Source organism: Euprymna scolopes, chromosome 46, assembly GCF_053919585.1.
Source record: "Euprymna scolopes isolate OS-2025 chromosome 46, ASM5391958v1, whole genome shotgun sequence".
Taxonomy (NCBI): Eukaryota; Metazoa; Mollusca; class Cephalopoda; order Sepiida; family Sepiolidae; genus Euprymna; species Euprymna scolopes.
In genome coordinates, this window is record NC_136527.1 from 216128838 (window position 1) to 216148521 (window position 19684).

The 19684-nt window shown below is 35.6% G+C and overlaps 1 long non-coding RNA gene across 1 annotated transcript; it reads left to right on the plus strand.

The window, feature by feature from the left end:
• The first annotated feature begins 4024 nt into the window (after positions 1-4024).
• Positions 4025-19448, plus strand: LOC145271061 (uncharacterized). The gene is made up of 2 exons (XR_013865675.1): positions 4025-4139; positions 15108-19448. It is a non-coding gene; the product is annotated as an uncharacterized LOC145271061 (long non-coding RNA).
• Positions 19449-19684: the final 236 nt, after the last annotated feature.

The window sequence follows — 19684 nt, forward strand, 5'->3', positions numbered from 1 at the left end:
TTAAGGGTTACCCTTTGGGGGCAGCTCCTAGCCATGTGGCCCTGCTTTTGGCAGAACCAGCAGTGCGGACGACGTCCCTTCATCACTACCATTATGATGGTGTCCTTGTGTGTCAGTAACGCTGGTATCGCCCGAACACCCTCCCTCTTCAGCCTCATTGCTATTGTGTAGCAGCCCAGGTGAGTCCCAGTTTTTGGCCGTACTGGGGTCACTTGTTCCACCTCACCGTACTGGCTGAAGAGGCCTCCTAACAGTTCGGCAGGTATTTAGGTTGGCACATTGAATACCTGCACCTGAGTCTTTCTCTTGCCCTCATATTCGGGTATTAGTTTAACTCTCCCATGCTTTATTTCTGGGAGGGAGAGTCTCTCCGCATCGTCCTCGGATGTCCCACACGGCGAAGCTCCTCTGGTACAGGTATAGTACCGGGATGTTAAGTTTGTGGAGGAGCCCCACCATGTCTTTCTTCTTCATCCTCAGGAGGCGGTTTTCCGGTATATCGGAAATGGTGAAGGACAGGACTCTACCCTCAATCGCCTCCCAGGCACCCGGTATGGGTTTTATATCTGCCCCTCTATGTATTGTCTGTACTTTGTCAGGTACAGGTCTCTATATTCTTGAGGGGACAGTTGTTTTTCTACCGTCTTCCCCCACGCAGACCCTCTTGGTGGTGTTGGTGTTGGTATGGGGTCTTTTGGTGGGGTTAGCTCGTTTTTGGTCTTTTATGGAGGTCGCCCCTGCCTGTTTATTGGCAACGATTCCTGCCTCCCCAGATTTCTTAGTCTGTCCTTTTGTGGTAGTGTCGCATTTTTTTGGGGGGGGGGGGCAGCTCCCTTTTCAGTGTCTTTTGGGCTTGACCCTCCTTGGTTAGAGTCTTTTTTGGGAGCTTCTCGTTTTGGGGAGTCGCCCTCTTGGGGAGCATGATTTTTTTTCTTTACTGCCCCTTCCATGTTTGTGAGGTCCAGGCGGTATGCCCGCTCATTTTCTTGATCTGCTCCCCTCTTGGGGGAGCACTATCCCCTTTATTGTCCTTTTTGCCTGGCACCTCCTCCTTTTTGTGGTTGGAATAAGATGCTATGACCGATTTTGGTTTTGCTCCCCTTCGGAGGGAGGAGCTGTTGGTAAATTTTCCCTCTCCTGGAGAATGTCCAATGCTGTCATATCTGGGCGGTACGTTGTTTTTGCTCCTCCTTTTGGGGAGCAGTAGCCCCCTGACTGAGGGTATCCATATTGGTGGCCCACGGGCTGGGGGTGTCGGTTTTGGTTCCCTCTTCTTTTAAAAATCACTGAAAAAGTGACGTGGATCGGCGTCCAAAATGGGGAGCCGACTTTGGCACCAAGAGGGGAGATAGAACTGAGAGAGGGAGTGGGAAGTTGGTGGAGGGAAGAGAGAAAGTGTTTCCGACCCTCCCTCAGGAAGGTCGTAAATTATCAGCTCGGATCCCTCCTCACGGGGGGAGAGCAGAGTAGAAAGACAGACAAAGTGGGGGTGCGGACAGAACGCTACCCAACAAGCTCTTCAGGTGTTCCGGCATGAAAATGTGTCGCCAGAAGCGCACTCACTGCCTCGTGCGGTGTATCAGAGAACAGATACTACACTTCAAGTATGTTTTGGTCGTATATCTTAGGCGCCGTGCTAAATGCTGGTTAGTAAAAATATGGCCTCCGGAAATTTTGATAAATTCCTCTCAGAATTAATATGTGCCGACGACGACGAATAATTGAATCCCACGACTTTAACCAAACTATACTCCATCTTGTTTGCATATATGTATAATTAATTGATAATAATTAATTCTTTTACGATTATATAATTTTCTAAATAAAATCGGCATCCCAATATTATTTAAAAACTTAACCCTTCATTAGTTTAGGACTTAAATCGTTTTGTTTGTAAATAATTCAATTTAATTTGACATAAACGAAATTTTTTGATTTAAAAAAGGGAGGTAATTCGTCTTTTTTTTAATTAATACAGGGGAGGTAATTCGGTTATTAAAATACAGTGGACCGTCGGGACCGATCGATTTTTGCTTTGCGAAAGCAAGAATTACGTACTTATGTCATGTGGAAAATAGTAATATATCCAAAACTTACGAAAATAACTTAATTTATATATATATATATATATATATATATATATTTATATATATATATATATATATATATATATATTTATATTTATATATATATATATATATATATATATATATTTATATATATATATATATTTATATATATATATATATTTATATATATATATATATATATATATATATATATATATATATATATATATATATATATATATTTAAAAAGCTATAGCAAACATCTAAATGACTACTTTAAACACAGTTCCTGATTTCAGAAAAAGAAAAACTAAAAGATTCATCTGCCTTACTTTTAATGCTAGGTTTATTTATGGTGTCTTTTAAATTCAATAGAAATCCTCCTAAATTTGCTGATGAGAGACCGTGCTTACCAAAAAAACTATGTATAATTGTTCTACGTGACTTCATGTATACCACAAATAAAAAGCACGGATTTCCGAAACGATCGTACAGATAATTGACTTTGTTGTTGTTCCTTCTTATGAAACTGATTTTTAATTTAATTAAAATTTGATTTTTAAATTTAAAATTTTTTTTAAATTTTTAAATTGAAAATCACTTTACTTAATATATATATATATATATATATATATATATATATATATATATATATATATATGTATATATATATATGTATATATATGTATAATTTTCATTATATATATATATATATATATATATATATATATATAATGAAAATTATAATTGAATATATATATATATATATATATATATATATATATATATATATATATATATATATATATATATATATATATGAAATAAAATGGAGGTGGAAGGACCTGGATACTCAACGTTTCGCCCGATTTATGCGGGCTTCTTCAAGAGGGATGGTAATTGACGAGAGAGTCGGAGGATTGGGGCTATATATAATGATGGGGGAGAGCAGCGTGTTTTCCTTATGTAAATTAGATGTCATATATATCAAAGAAAACAACTTAGACACCGGTTAAACGCGAAAAAAAAAAAAAAAAAAAAAAAAATTCGTAATTTCACTTAATTTTATTTTTATTTTACTTATTTACTGTATTTTATCATTATCTATTTTTAGACTCCATTTTATCACCTCCTATTCTTATTTTTAGATACCATCTTTTAAGTTACTGCGCTATTTTATCCCAATTCCATTATTTCTAATTTAAAAAAAAAAAAAAAAAAAAAAACGATTCTTTCGTAATCTCGTGTCATTTTATTTATTTAATCTATCACCGCTATATTTCCAAACACAATTTTTAATCTCTACGATATTTTATCTTTTAGACGTAATCCACTACACTAGTTTACTCTAATTAGTTCTTCTCTCATAAAATGTATATACATGTATATATGACATCTAATTTACATAAGGAAAACACGCTGCTGCTCTCCCCCATCATTATATATAGCCCCAATCCTCCGACTCTCTCGTCAATGACCATCGCTCTTGAAGAAGCCCGCATAAATCGGGCGAAACGTTGAGTATCCAGGTCCTTCCACCTCCATTTTATTTCATATCGTCGGATTTAATCCAGCTCAACAATCATATATATATATATATATATATATATATATATATATATATATATATATATATATATATATAATGAAAATTACAATTGAATTTACCAAATGAGGTAAATCGGTTATTAAAATAAAGTGGACCGATCGATTTTTGCTTTGCGAAAGCAATAATTACGTACTTATGACATGTGGAAAATAGTAATATATCCAAAACTTACGAAAATAAGTCATGTTTTATTGAATTATCTCCCTTGAATAAATTTGCATTCCTTGTTCATTTGATATTGCTTTTTTCATATTGAATAATCTTTCTTCTTGAATTATCTCCCTTGTTTATTTTATATTGGATTATCTCCCTTCGTAACTCTTCCTTTTTTTCTTTTTTTTTTTTGATTTGGTTTGCAAAAGAATTTAATTCGCCAAGGAGAAACTTTAATTAAATATTTTAAAATCTTCCATTACAATTTTATTAGTTTCATTAATTTCATTTTTTCTTTTTACATAAAGGTAAGTTCAATTAATCGTTGGAATTATTTTTATTGCGTCAAATTTTAGGTTCGGGTTTTTTTTTTATGTGCTTTTCAGGTGTTGGAACAGAATAGTTAACAAAATTGTTACAAATGTTTTGTGCTTTATTCAGATTGGCACTTATGTCGGCAATCAAACGAAGATGTTATATTCTAAAAATCACGTAAATCACGGGAGGGGAAAAATAGCGATGATGATGGTCAACCGACTTTTTGTTGTTTGTTTTTTTATTTATTTTTTTTGCTTGTTTTTTATTTTGTATTTTTTTTTTGCTTGTTTTTTATTTTGTATTTTTTTTGCTTGTTTTTTATTTTGTATTTTTTTGTTTGTTTTTTTTTTTATTTTGTATTTTTTTGTTGTTTGTTTTTATTTTTATTTATTTATTTTTTTACTGTTTTTTTATTTTGTATTTTTTTTTTGCTTGTTTTTTATTTTGTATTTTTTTTGCTTGTTTTTTATTTTGTATTTTTTTGCTTGTTTTTTATTTTGTATTTTTTTTTGCTTGTTTTTTATTTTGTATTTTTTTGCTTGTTTTTTATTTTGTATTTTTTTGCTTGTTTTTTTTTATTTTGTATTTTTTTTGTTGTTTGTTTTTATTTTTATTTATTTATTTTTTTACTGTTTTTTTATTTTGTATTTTTTTGCTTGTTTTTTTCTTTTATTGAGCGAGTTTTTAACAGCATTTTGTCTAGTTTTTTATTTTTAACTCATTTTCCCAAACTTACCGTGTTAAAGAGAGAGTCGACCGCGCCATTTTAAATTTTCCAATACATTGGTAAACACTGCATGTTTTTCGAGCTGAATAAACATGTTACATTGAATAAAAATACAAAAAATATATCCAGTTTGGTAGAAAAGTAACTTATCTTGCCTTTGATAACATTTATTTGTTATATATTCGTTTTTTGACAACTTTTTCGAACCTATGTGTACAGTAATACAAACCCTGTTCTGAAAAAAATTTACTTAATTTGATCAAGTAGGTTTTACTTAAAAATTCACAAAAAAATCAGGAAATCAACCAATTTTAATGAAATTTTCAGTATTTTTTTATGAAAATAAATCACAATTCAAAAAAAATTAATTTTCTCAGGAAAGTCTGTATTAATGAATTCGAAATAATTCGAAGGAAAATGAATTTATTTAATATTTTCACACAAAAAAATTATAATAGCAAAAAATATTTCGACTTTTTTTTATGAAAATAAATCACAATTCAAAAAAAATTAATTTTCTCAGGAAAGTCTGTATTAATGAATTTTTTTTTTTTTTTTTTTTTACTTAGGCATCACCACATTATCAAGGCCCAGAGGCCACTCAAGGATAAGGGTTAAAGAGTGTACAGTAGAAATTGGACAATATAGTAATCATTAGTAATGAAAATTTGGTAAATTTGATAACTTATATGGAACGGCTCATCAAGAACTTATTTACTTTAGAGTTGAACACAACCATATTGTAGTCAGCCGGAAAGCAGGAACACGGAAGACAATTCCACAGGCGTGCAGTTCTAAGAAAGAAGCTTTGTTCATGGAATCTATGTTTAGGTTTAGGCACAGATAAAGAGTGGGGGGAATTATTGATAGTGTTTACAGCTAGACGAGTGTTTCTTGTGAAAGTTTGGCGAGGGGGGACCATAGACTGAAGCTCAGTCGAACACTTTCCATGAAAATAACGATACATCAGAGACAAAGTCGCAACATCTCTTCTGTGAGATAGAGGTTGCAAGGAGAAGAAAAGGACATCTCCTACGAGGCTACGAAGTCTATTTTGAACTCTATCAAGGCAGGAGAAGTCCTTTCTAGCAGCTCCTGCCCAGATGTGGCAACAGTACTCCATCCTTGGACGTACCTGGCTCTTAAGATCAGGAGTAATGGTCAAGCCCAGAAGCTTGTCAAAACTTGAGGCCTCCTGAAGACGAGAGCCATTCATTTCAATTGATGCCAAATGTGGATTAGAATGTTGATGATGTAAAGAGAGAAGCTTGGTTTTAGATGCATTAAAAGTAACCAGCCACTCCTTTCCCCATTGTACTACGTGCTCAAGATCAGAGGAGAGAGAATTGGAGAGAACTTGGTCGTTTACTGTCTTAGATGTGCTACCATAAATGGTAGTGTCGTCAGCATAAATGTCTACAAATGATGTAAGGATGTGATTTGGAAGATCATTAATGTAGATCAGGAAAAGAGTTGGGCCCAGGATGGACCCCTGAGGGACACCGGCATTAATACTGTGAGCTTCTGATTTTTGCCCCTCAACTACTACTCTTATGAACCTATCAGAAAGAAATGATTTAATAATTGAGAAGACTTTTCCAGCTATACCATAGCTAGTGATCTTATGAAGTAAACCTTTATGCCATACCCTATCAAAGGCTTTAGATATGTCAAGAGCAATTGCCCTAGAAAGATTGCCATCGTCGAGAGATTTGCTAATCCTATGCGATATAACTGTAAGCACATCTGCTGTAGATCTAGCAGAACGGAAACCATATTGAGTGTCACTAAGAAGGTTATTTTTGTTGAGATGGTTGATTACTTCTATATTTAACACAGATTCTAGCAACTTACTCATGACGCACAGGAGACTTATTGGCCTGTACTGAGAGGGGGATGAGCGATCACCTGAATTCTTAAATACAGGGCATACTGATGAGATTTTCCAGGGTGACGGGAAGCAATTCTCCTTAAGACAATGTTTAAACAATAATTCGAAGGAAAATGAATTTATTTAATATTTTCACACAAAAAAATTATAATAGCAAAAAATATTTCGACTTTTTTTTAAATTACAGGTTTTGCATAATTTTTATATGTAAGATTTTAATAATTTCCTTGCTTGAAAGAATGTGAAACATTCGGCGTAACATAATTTTTTATATAATCTTGAACAATAATTAAAACAAAAAAATTGGTGCTAATGCATTTACTGATCCGCGCTATTTTTTTAATCGTATTTCCAAGTTTAATTAAAGTTTTATGATATGTTTTATTATTACAATTGTAAGGTTAACGTACAGAAACACCCTTTCCTCCCCATGTTAAGAATGGCTTTTTAAGTAATGACTTTATTATTTCAGCACGGATCAATAAGTGCACTAGTACCTAAAATTTAATTTAAAATCATGAACATAGAAAAATAAAAATAATTAAATTTAAGAAAAACGGAAAAAATTATACAAACGTTCAGAATAGGAATGTACGGATGTCTGGGAAAAAAGAAAACTATCAAACTCCTTCCTCCCTTTTAATTACATGACGCCATTTTCAAAGTCTTTCGACTGGCTGAAATGTTGGGCTCCCATATGTTTTGTGTTTACAAAACTTTTGTTTGCTGTGTTTTGCAAACTGCATAATCAATCGTTTTTTTTGCTGATTAATTTACATTTCGTATAAACAAGGTGTTTTTTTATTTAAAGAGTAGATAGGCTCTGTCTATCGCCTGGCTTCCATACTCCTTCTTTGCCTATTAGTCAGGCGCAGAGATGCTATCACAGTGATTTGACAGAAACACTCAATGGTAGATCTTGTTTCTTGTCTAGGTCAATGAACGCCATTTTCCCCACTCCCAACACATGCCACCCTTAAAACTGGGCGCTTGAGAGTGATTGAGTACCATATCTGCCTGAGCAATTAGATTGGGTTGACCTTCCTCCGATGGGTTGAGGGTACCGGATTGACAGTTCCTGGCTGCTGTTTCCGACTGGTAGTACAGGAGTCCTAACTCTTTGGTAGCTTTTCTGAGGCCACAATCCTGATGTGATGCATGTCTGATGCTCTGCATAACCTCTTGTTCAGCTCATGATGAAAAAAAGCTTAAACCAGGCTTAGGGTCAAACAGATCCAACTTGCCTCCTCCCTTGAGGCTTGCATTCACAAATATCCGTGGGCTTAGAACTAGTTTAGCTGATGTTGAAGCATTTCTCCTAACAAATACCCTGGATATCTTAGCGCTAAGTGAGACTAACCTACACTCCTCCATCCCCTCTAACCACTTTAATATGCTTGGATATCTCCCACTCTGCCGTAAGGACTCTGACAGACATATGCACGGACTTGGAGTTTACATTCGTAATACCCTTCCCTTGACTAGAGAAACAAACCTAGAAACGGATGATCAAGCCTTTATGTGCTTTAGACTAAACTTGCAACACAACATTAGCTACTTTTACTTTATCTACCGCTATCACTCGACCCAAGACTACACTATAATAAACAAAGTCTCCGATAGCATAGACACAGCACTCTCCCATGACACTAGCGCCCAAGTACATGTATTTGGTGACTTTAATGTCTACCACAAAAAGTGGCTTGGATTCTCTACTTACACAGATGCAGCGGGCAGCACAACTCATAGCTTCTCTATATCTCACTCCCTATCACAAACTGTTACGTTTCCAACCCGTTTCCCTGACCAGGAAGAACAACACGCACCACTTCTAGATCTTTTTTTGACCACAGTTCCCGATGATTGTATAACGAATGCTGACAGCCCACTTGGGAACGCTGATCATGCAGTGATAATGATTGAAATCGCCCTAAACTCTAGACCCAAAACTGAAGAGCCAGTGCTCAAAACAACGAGATATTATAAAAAGGCTGACTGGGAAGCCATAAGAGACCTTATCAGAGATGCCCCATAGGGAAATATTTTTTCTCTTCCTGCTGAACAGTGTGCAAACGAGACCACCGAATGGTTAAAAACTGCAATCGAAGCGCATGTTCCCATGCGGAAATTTTATAGCAAGCCCCACTCTCCCCAATGGTTTACTTCGACTTGCGCAACTGCCATTGCTCAAAGGCAGCATGAATACCGCAGATTTAACCGACATAAGTCCAGTTCAAACAGACAGAAGTACATAGAAGCTAGAAGTAATGTTAAGAAAGAAATAGCGACAGCTAAGAGAGAATTTACGGAAACTACTAGAAAACGCATTGTGACTTCTGGAAAATCTACAACAGTGTAGTAAATAATGGGCAATCAGCAATTCCCCCACTAACCTAAAATCACGAGGTTGTTTGTTCAGCAACCGACAAGGCTAACATGCTTACCAGTTGGTTTGCCTCAAACTCCACACTGGACCCTTCCAACCACCCCCTACTTGAATTTCCTATGCGGACAGACGCCACACTAGACGATCTGAAAATCACCCCTTCTTAGGTGCATGCTATCATAAAAACCTTGACACTTCAAAAGTATGTGAACCCGATCTCATCCCAGCTGTGCTATTAAAAAAGTGCTCAGCCAAAGTAGCTCCAGTTCTCTCCAAACTCTACAACAAATGCCTTAATGAATCTTGCTTTCTGGGCTGTTTGAAAACTGCTTTTGTGGTACCAGTATTCAAGAATTCTGGTGAAAGAACTGACCCATCAAATTATCGCCCCATTAGCCTCCTCCCACTTTTTGCCAAAATCTTTGAGACCTTAATTCACCATGCTCTAGTCCATCACCTTACTAAACTTCTGACTGACCAACAATATGGATTTAGACAAGCCCGTTCCACAGCAGACATCCTCACTGTAATCTCTGAACATATATACCATTCACTGGACTAAGCGGGGGAGGGCAGAGCGGTAGCTCTAGATATATCTAAGGCTTTTGACAGGGTATGGCATGAGGGTCTCCTCAGGAAAATTAGATCATATGGTATCACTGGTACAATACTTAACATAATTGAATCCTTCTAAGATAAGAGAAAAATCCAGGTTGTCCTTGACGGTCGTACATCTAAACAATATGATATAAATGCGGGAGTGCCTCAGAGGTCTATACTTGAACCTCTACTGTTCCTGATATTCATAAATGACCTCCCCGACAAAATTGCCTCTGAGATGGGTATATATACTGATGACACCACACTCTATAACAGGCATGACAGGAAAACAAATGAACACATATCCAAAGAAATGGCAGGAACACTAGAGGATGACCTCCAATCTGTAGTGGAATGGGGACAAAAATGGATGGTCACGTTCAATGCTGCCAAGACTAAACTGGTTTCATTGAACATTTACAAGAAACCTTCCCTGCCACCAATAGCAATGGCCAGTGACTCCCTGTCTGAGAGTACATCTTTCAAACTGCTTGGCCTAACATTCACAGGAAACATGAGCTGGAACAATTATATTGAAGGCATTGCCAGGGCCGCTGCAAGGAAGGTGGGCTCTCTCTACCGTGCTAGAAAACTACTAACACCCGAATGTATCCTGTACCTCTATAAGGCCACAATTTGCCCATGTATGGAGTATTGCTGTCATATTTGGGCCGGTGCATCTGCTACTAGTGTCTCGCTCCTTGACAAGGTTCAAAAGAGAGTCACAAATCTGATAGGCCCTGAACTGGCATCTAAGCTTCAGTCTCTGTCCCATCGACGAAACGTTGCATCCCTCTGCCTGTTCTACAAGTATTTTAATGGTGAATGCTCTGACGAACTGCAAGCACTTGTGCCCCCACGACGTGAACACCCTCGACAAACCCGACAGGCTGCTAAATCCCACCCCCACACTGTAGAGATCCCTAGATGTAAAAGATCTTTCTACTCCAGTAGTTTCTTCTCCCAGAACCGCTAGACTTTGGAATTCCATTCCAGGTTCCTGCTTCCCCAACTGTACTGACGTGCAGAAATTCAAGTGCAACATGAACCGACATCTTGCTGCCCAAATCCCTACATAGTACCCCAGTAGTTGTTGTCCCTGATAGTAGCCCCCTACACCAAAGTGGTAATGTGTTTGGGGTGAAAATGGAATAAAAAACTAATATTTAGATTTTAAAGGATTTTTACAATGAATTTATTTAACTTCAGAATTTACCTGAATTGAATTTTGAAAATTAACTTTAGTCCTTAATCTTTCAAATACAATCAAAAAGTATATTACTTTAATTGGAATTCATTATTGAGATGAGTTTTATTTATATTAATTTATTTTATTGGTTTGTTTATTCACAACGTTTCGGCCAACTATTCTTCTGGCCTTCATCAGGTGGTAACCGCGACGGATAGGAACTTCGAATCTCCTAACTGCATTCTCAGCAATCATTGCCATCCATAGTTGTTATCATCTCACCACGTTTTTGGCCAAGTAAACCTCTGGCCGGCTTTGGGTAGGATTGAAACCTCTATCTTCAGACAATGCTCATCTGGATTCAACGTCTCTATCAACTGCGCTACGGGCCCCGAAGGCCAATCAAGGTTGGATTTTTTTATCTTTTAAATCCACGTTTATTTATTATCTGATCTTCCATAGTTTGGTCCGTACCGATTGGTATATATATATTATTCCTTAATTGGAATTCATTTTTGAGATGAGCATTATATATTAATTTATTTTTATTTCGGACTATTAGTCTCATCTTTATTAGTTGTTTTCATCTTTATTGGTTGTTGTTTTTTCACGTCTCTATCAACTGCGCCACGGGGACCGAAGGGCGATCAAGGTTGAAAAAACAACAACCAATAAAGATGAAAACAACAACTAATAAAGATGAGAATAATAGTCCGAAATAAAAATAAATTAATATACAGGGTGTTCCAAGAGTGTTGGGCATATCTTAACATTGAATATCAAGCTGAGAGTCCAAATCTTGCCAAGCACGTCCCAGCATTGCATATTGTCAATGGTTGAAAAAACTTCTGTTATTCGGGCCTTCAGCTCATCCACGCCTGTTGGAATGGGAGGCACATAGACCAGTCCTTTCACAAATACTCACAAAAATAAATCGCAAGGTGTGAGATCTTTTTTTTGTTAAATGCATGTTGAACAAGTGTTTATGATCCAGTTTTTGCAAATTCAAGCACACAAAACGCCTTTTCTGGTCGAGTGAACGCCATTACTGGATCAGAAAAAGAATTTAAAAAATCAATAGTCTCACAAAAAAATTAATGCATTTAGCTTTAAAATGGCACCACTTTCATCTTACTAACATTCATAGTTAAACAAATATAAGGACTTGAAATGTGCCTAAAACTTTTGGAATAACCTGTATATAATGCTCATCTCAAAAATGAATTCCAATTAAATAATATATATACCATTCCGTATGGACCCGACCATGGAAGACCAGATAATAAATAAACATGGATTTATAAGATAAAAAAATATATATATATATATATATATAAAGTCCTGAAAATATATATGGCAATTAAGTTACGCAGAATTTTCCATATTCCATCCTCCTGATAGCCTGATGAATCTTCACGAGATTGAAACGCAGAGAATTCTGTGTAGCTCCTGATAGCCTGATGAATCTTCACGTGATTGAAATGCGGAAAATTCTGTGTAGCTCAATTGCCATATATATTTTCAAAACTTGCTACCTACTTCTATATACCTATGGAGCACTGTCGAAGTAAATGCTGAAAATAGTTACATAAAATTATATGTGGATACATAAAATAATATATGTTCGTGTTTGTTATTTTGTTTTTTGTTTGTTTTTTGTTTGCTTGCTGTGTTGCAAGCATGGGTGCAGGTTCTATCAGAGACGTATAATAATCGCCTTGAGAAAGTTACAGATATCTATCTCTGCAGCTATGAAGTAAATCGTTAATCAAATTAGAATTTGAAATGTGCCTAAAACTTTTGGAACACCCTGTATATAATGCTCATCTCAAAAATGAGGTTAGCGTTCAAAAAATAAATAACTGATCTCACACGAGGTCTGCCATCTTGCCAATGTGCTTCGGATTGGTATAGTTCATTCAAATAAATATATTGATTTTAATCTTAAAAAAATATAAACGAGAAAATAACGTTTTACCAAGTATTATCTCCCTTGTCTCGAAAAGATTTTGTAGCAGAGTTATGTCCCTTGTATTTCAGATCAGACAATATTTTGGATTACGAACATTGACTTTCAATTAATATATTTTTTATTAATAAGTACTTCTTCAGTTGTAGCTATAAAATAAATACTTGTTGGTTCATACAGAATCGAAATAAAAATAAATTAATATATATAATGCTCATCTCAAAAATGAATTCTAATTAAAATAATATATATACCATTCCGTATGGACCCGACCATGGAATATCAGATAATAAATAAACATGGATTTATTAGATAAAAAAAAAATCCAACCTTGATCAGGGCCTGTTGCGCAGTTTGATCTCTATGGTTCCAGATGAGCATTGTCTAAAGATAGTGGTTTCAATCTTACCCAAAGCCGGCCACCTCAAACAAGACCTGTCATGACTTCTCCATTGCTTATGACCTCTCTCAGATTGTTCACGAACCCACCCGTGTTCCTGATACTGACGGCCAGTATGCAAGTCTCCTAGCCCTCTTTCTCACAACTTGCTCTAAACTGTGTTCAGCTTCTGTTCTATCTCCACTTGGATCTTCCGACCATTCTGTTGTATCAGTTAAGATAAAAATGAAATGAAATAAGTCCCCAGATGTACCTCTCCATCGTACAGTATATCGATACTCTATGGCTGACTGGGATAGCTTCTGTATATTTATATCAGATCTACCTCTGCGTTTCATGTTTAAAAAGGATGTGTCCTCTATAGTATCAGACATGACAGAATGGTTAATATTTTTTTTTTACACAGGAATCACCACATTATCAAGGCCAAGAGGCCACTCAAGGATAAGGGTTAAAGAGTGTACAGTAGGAATTGGACAATATAGTAATCATTAGTAATGAAAATTTGGTAAATTTGATAACATATGGAACGGCTCATCAAGAACTTGTTTATGTTAGACTTGAACACAACCATATTGTAGTCAGCCGGAAAGCAGGAAAACGGAAGACAATTCCACAGGCGTGCACTTCTAAGAAAGAAGCTTTGTTCATGGAATCTACGTTTAGGTTTAGGCACAGATAAAGAGTGGGGGGAATTATTGATAGTGTTTACAGCTAGACGAGTGTTTCTTGTGAAAGTTTGGCGAGGGGGGACCATAGACTTAAGCTCATTCAAACACTTTCCATGAAAGTAATGATACATTAGAGACAAACTCGCAACATCTCTTCTGTGAGATAGAGGTTGCAAGGAAGAGAAAAGGACATCTCCTACGAGGCTACGAAGTCTATTTTGAACTCTATCAAGGCAGTAGAAGTCCTTTCTAGCAGCTCCTGCCCAGATGTGGCAACAGTACTCCATCCTTGGACGTACCTGGCTCTTATATAGATAGAGAATTGCATCAGCAGTGAGATATCTACTGGATCGATAGAAAGATTCCACCATATTTCCAGCGACCTTGTCAACAGATTTGATGCATGTGTTCCATTTAAGATCAGGAGTAAAATTCCAGCAAAAACTTAACAGCCAGTCATGGTTCTCTCTGGAATGTACCAGTGTTTTGATGTGATGTTTTGAATATAATAAACTAGTTATGACCAAAGTTTCATTTCATTCGGACAAAACACTAAGAAACGGGGCCTAATTAGAGTTGGGGCCCGTTTTGTTTAATTAACACAATGCTTCAAAGACAGGTAAAGAAGAAAAAAAATTATTTCCTTATATATATATATATATATATATATAGTCTTTGAAGTTTTTAACATTTGAAACCACACAAAAAATTATTTTTTATCATTCATTAAAAAAAAAAAACATCTAGTCAGTAAGTCATTTAATCACCTGCAATCACTGCATCAACTCTCAAATTTACTATAATACCAATTTTTATATTTTTTAAGGGATCATCAGTTGTTTACCATGAAACACTGTTTCGGGGATTTAAAAACAAAAAAAAAGAAATATATATATATGTGTGTGTGTGCGTGTGTGTGTGTGTGTGTGTGTGTGTGTGTGTGTATATATATATATGTGTGTGTATATATATATGTGTGTGTGTGTGTGTATATATATATATATATGTGTGTGTGTATATATATGTGTGTGTGTATGTATATATATATGTGTGTGTGTGTATTTTTTAATATATGTATATAAATGATGTCTTTTTATTTTAAATAAAGCTTTTATTTGTTCACAGGTAACAACTACAGTGAAAGAAAATATGATTTCGCACATTTGAACACAATAGGAAATTTTACTTTGGAGTATCATCTACTAAAAACTGATCTTGGAGAAATAACTGAACTAAAAGGAGTATTTGAAGTTCTATGCAACTCTCCTCCTCTGACTTTGCTAAACTCAACTTTTAACTTTAACTAATTTTGAACTCTAACTTAACTGAATATATTGGATCTGTCTTTCTTTGTGACGTCAGAACGTTCTCAAACGTGTGAATGTTTTTTTCACATGGATTTTCTGATCATACCCAGGCATTTATTTAACTATAAGCAGAGATACACTGTGTAAAAATATGTTCTTAATTTCTTTACTAAGTTTTTGTAAGATAAAGAAGAAAATTTAAATATAGAAAAAAAAACAATAATAGCAACAGAAAAGAGTAACAGCGATAACCTAAGTTTTAAATCCTTTAAAATATTACACTTTCACCCTCATAATACCCATCACATTATTAGCCACAGAACATAAACCATAGAATTGAAATTATCTTTCTTTGTGACGTCAAAACCTGCTCAAACATGTGAATGTTTTTTCACATGAATTTTCAAACAGTTCTGTGACAGTGGAGAACGTAGTTTTCTTTCTGATTATCCCCAGGCTTTTTTTTAACTATAGGCAGAGATACACTGTGTAGAAATATGTTCTTAATTTCTTTCCTATGTTTTTGAAAGATAAAGGAGAAAATTAATGTTAATATGTATTTTTTTTTTAAATCTAGAAAAAGAAACAATATTAGCCCTAGAAACGACTAACAGCAATAACATCAGTCTTAAAGACCCCAAATCCTTTAAAATATTACGCTTTTACCCTCATAATACCCATCACATTATTAGCCACAGAATAACAACTGTGATTTAATTAATTTTATTAGCCACCAATAACCACTGTAGTTTAATTTTTTTACAAAGAGGGGGCATGATTCTATCGGGCAACGCCGGTTAGCAGGTCCTGCTTGTGTTTAAAAACTAGAATTCAAAATATGATGTTAGATATTGGCCGACTATTATTATTTTGATTGTTATTGATAATTGTATCAAAAATTAATGAAAGAGTTTATCAAAGCGAAATTAATATTTACAGATAAAATTATTTATGTTAAAATGTTTGAATAGAAATCAAGGTCAGTGTTCAAATATGTTGATTTGATGTTAATTTGATTGATGATATTTAAGCTAGCAATAATATAAACAAAGATACGTAACAAAAAACCAGCAAGGATTTTTAGGCTTCATGTAGTGATAAAAATAGGAAAAGATAGATTTTGAGATGTAGATATTTTAGTTAAGGGGGAGATCAGTTCGATACTCAACACGTTTGTGAATTGACAAGGTTTTAGACAGGACGTCCATGAAAGTCATTAGAAAAAATTAATCTTATACAAAACGAATCAACTCTGAAAAGGAACCCAGCCATAACCCTAGACTTAAAGACCCTAAATCATTTAAAACATTACGTTTTCACCCTCATAATCCCCATCTATCACGTTATTGACCCCAGGATAGAGGGTCCCTGAACTTCTTTAACATATACTGCAAACAACGTGACTGACTACATTATGTCGTCTGATTCTGAGCCAAAAAAACGTTTCCCTTGCATAACATGCGGTGCCTCGTTCACAAGAAGCTATAATTACAAGCTACACATACGCACACATACTGGTGAGAAACCTTGTCCATGTAAAGTGTGTGGCACATCCTTTTCAACGTCGTCTAATTTAAAACGACACATGTTATCTCACACGGGGGAGAAAGCTTTCCCTTGCGATCAATGCAGTTCGGCATTCACCAACAAATCTGATTTAAAAATACACACCAGAATACACACAGGACATCGACCTTACTCGTGTCAAGTTTGTCGTGCATCATTTAATCTTGCGTCGACGTTAAAAATACACGTTCGATCCCACACCGGGGAGAGGCCCTATCAGTGCGACGTTTGTAGCCGATTGTTTCCTAGTTCGAGAAGTTTAAAAACACACATGTCTACCCACTCTGCCGAGAGGCCATACCCTTGCAAGATTTGCCTTAAATCATTCGCGAGAAAATCTGACGCAAAAATCCACACAACGACTCACAGTGGAGTGAAACTTCATTCTTGTGAAATTTGCGGCAAATCGTTCACACGAAGATTTGGTGTGACACTTCATATGCGAACTCACACTGGAGAGAAACCATTTTCTTGTGAAGTGTGTGGTTCTGCATTTTCACTGGCGTGCACGTTGAAAACACACATGTTAACGCACACTGGTGAGAAGGCATATAGTTGTGAAGTATGCGGCTCTTCTTTTACAATGGCGTCATCTTTAAAAATACACATGCGATCTCACACTGGAGAGAAACCATATTCTTGTCAAATATGTGGCAAATCGTATACAATTTCAAGAAGTTTAAAGAACCACATGTTGATCCACACTGAGGACAATGTAAGAGAGCAGGCAGGTTCATGAACCAGAAGTACATTGACAAGGAGGCTTCACTACAATGGCTTAAAAGTGACAAATTTCCATTTGATGAAGAACGATTGTAGCTGCACAAGACCAAGGTTTACTCACAAATGGATTCCAGAAAATGGTTGGTCTACAAAAAACTGACCAATACAGATTCGGTCACGAAGCCACCTCATGTCTGGATGCAAGATCCTTCTAGCCGATCGTCATTACACTGCTTACCACAACAAAGTAAGCAAATACCTCCATTGGAAGATTTGCAAAGAGACGCAACTAGATAGGTTGTTGAACATCTGGAAACATGAACCACCACCAATAAAATCAAACGGAAAAGTGACCGTATTCTATGACAGACATACAGGCGGACAGACACATAAATGACAAGGCCATCAAACCAGATATTGTAATATGGAACAAGCCCGTAAAACTGCACTCATTATCGATGTCCCAGTCCCAAATGACTTTGGCCATAATGGAGCTGAACAAGGAAAAGATAACAAAATATTGTAATATGAACAAGCCTGAAAGAACTGCACTCATCCTTGGTGTCACAATCCCAAATGGCTTTAGCCTTAATAGAGCTGAACGGGAAACAAAATATCAAGACCTAAAAAAGGATCTAAAAATCTGGTCCTTGAAAGAAATAAACATTATATCACTTGTGACAGGAGCAACTGGTTTAATAAAAAAGAATCTTCATAAATACTTAGAAGCAATCCATCGAAAGACCAAGCTGTAACGAAATACAAATAGCAGTCATAAAGGAAACAGCATTTATTCTTAAAAAAGCCCTCGGATATAAATTTAAATCATAACAGAATCAAGTGTTAGCTCCAGGAGGGATTAGCCCCTTGATCTCTTAAAACTTACTGAAGTAAAATAAATTTAAAAAAAGGATAGAAATTGAATGCCTACTAGACACTATCCTCGATTGTTTACGGCCTCTCTTTACAGGGGTTTGCCAGAAAATTTAAAAAAAAAAAGATAGAACTTGAATGATCTCACACTGGAGAGAAACCATATTCTTGTCAAATATGTGGCAAATCGGATACAATTTCAAGAAGTTTAAAGAATCATATGCAGGAGAAAATGCATACTGGAGAGAACTAAGGTCTTTCTGTACAGGGATTTGTCAGAACAACCTGGCATGAGGATACTTTTTCCTTCTTACCCTGACCAAATATTCAAAATCACATTCAGTATTCACAGCCCGAATAAGATCTCCTCACTATGGCTAACCCACATTAGCTTTTACAGGGAATGGTGCATCTTCTCCAAGTGATGTTACCTCAAGTAATAACATGAAGCTGGATAGTCCACCAGACTAGATAAATTCTTGTCCTGAAATCCAGTAAGACCAAGAGACCAAAACAAAAAATATACTACAACGTATAAAAATGGTTAATTGGGGAGAGGAAAATTATGTTCTCAATTTCTTTACCAACTCGGTGTTTGAGAGATAAAAACTAAGACGAATAGACCAAGAGACCAAAACAAAAAAATGTACCACAACATATGATAATGGTTAATTGAGGAGGGGAAAATTATACTATGGTTTGAATTAATATATATGGATGGAACTGTAGTCATTTATTTTTGTTTTGACACCAATAATCAGGAGAGACTATAATAAATATAAAAATAATTGTTGTGGTGGCACACATTCATTTGCATATGTGGATAGTAATTACACATAAATAGGAAGACTCAGTTAGTCTGAGTGTGTGTTCACCAGAAGCCACCGAAGGCCGCCGAGAGCAGATATGTTTCTCCAGCAAAGACTCTCTTATTCGACACCATTATGTAAATATCCTGTAAATATACCTTTTCCTAATACACTTCTTATTTGATCTACCTTTGTTTGTTGAGTCGTCATTTGTATTGCTTTCTACGTTACTTGTTTCAACCTGTAAACTTAACAGTCTTCTTCTTCTTATTATTATTATTATTATTATTTACTATAATAATAAATACCTACAGACACTAGTGTTTCATCCTTTTGGGAATCATCAGCGCAGGGTGTCACGATTAACGCCAGTCGAGAGATTCGAACCCCGTCAACAGAAGTCATGTTTGGCTTCATTAGCAAG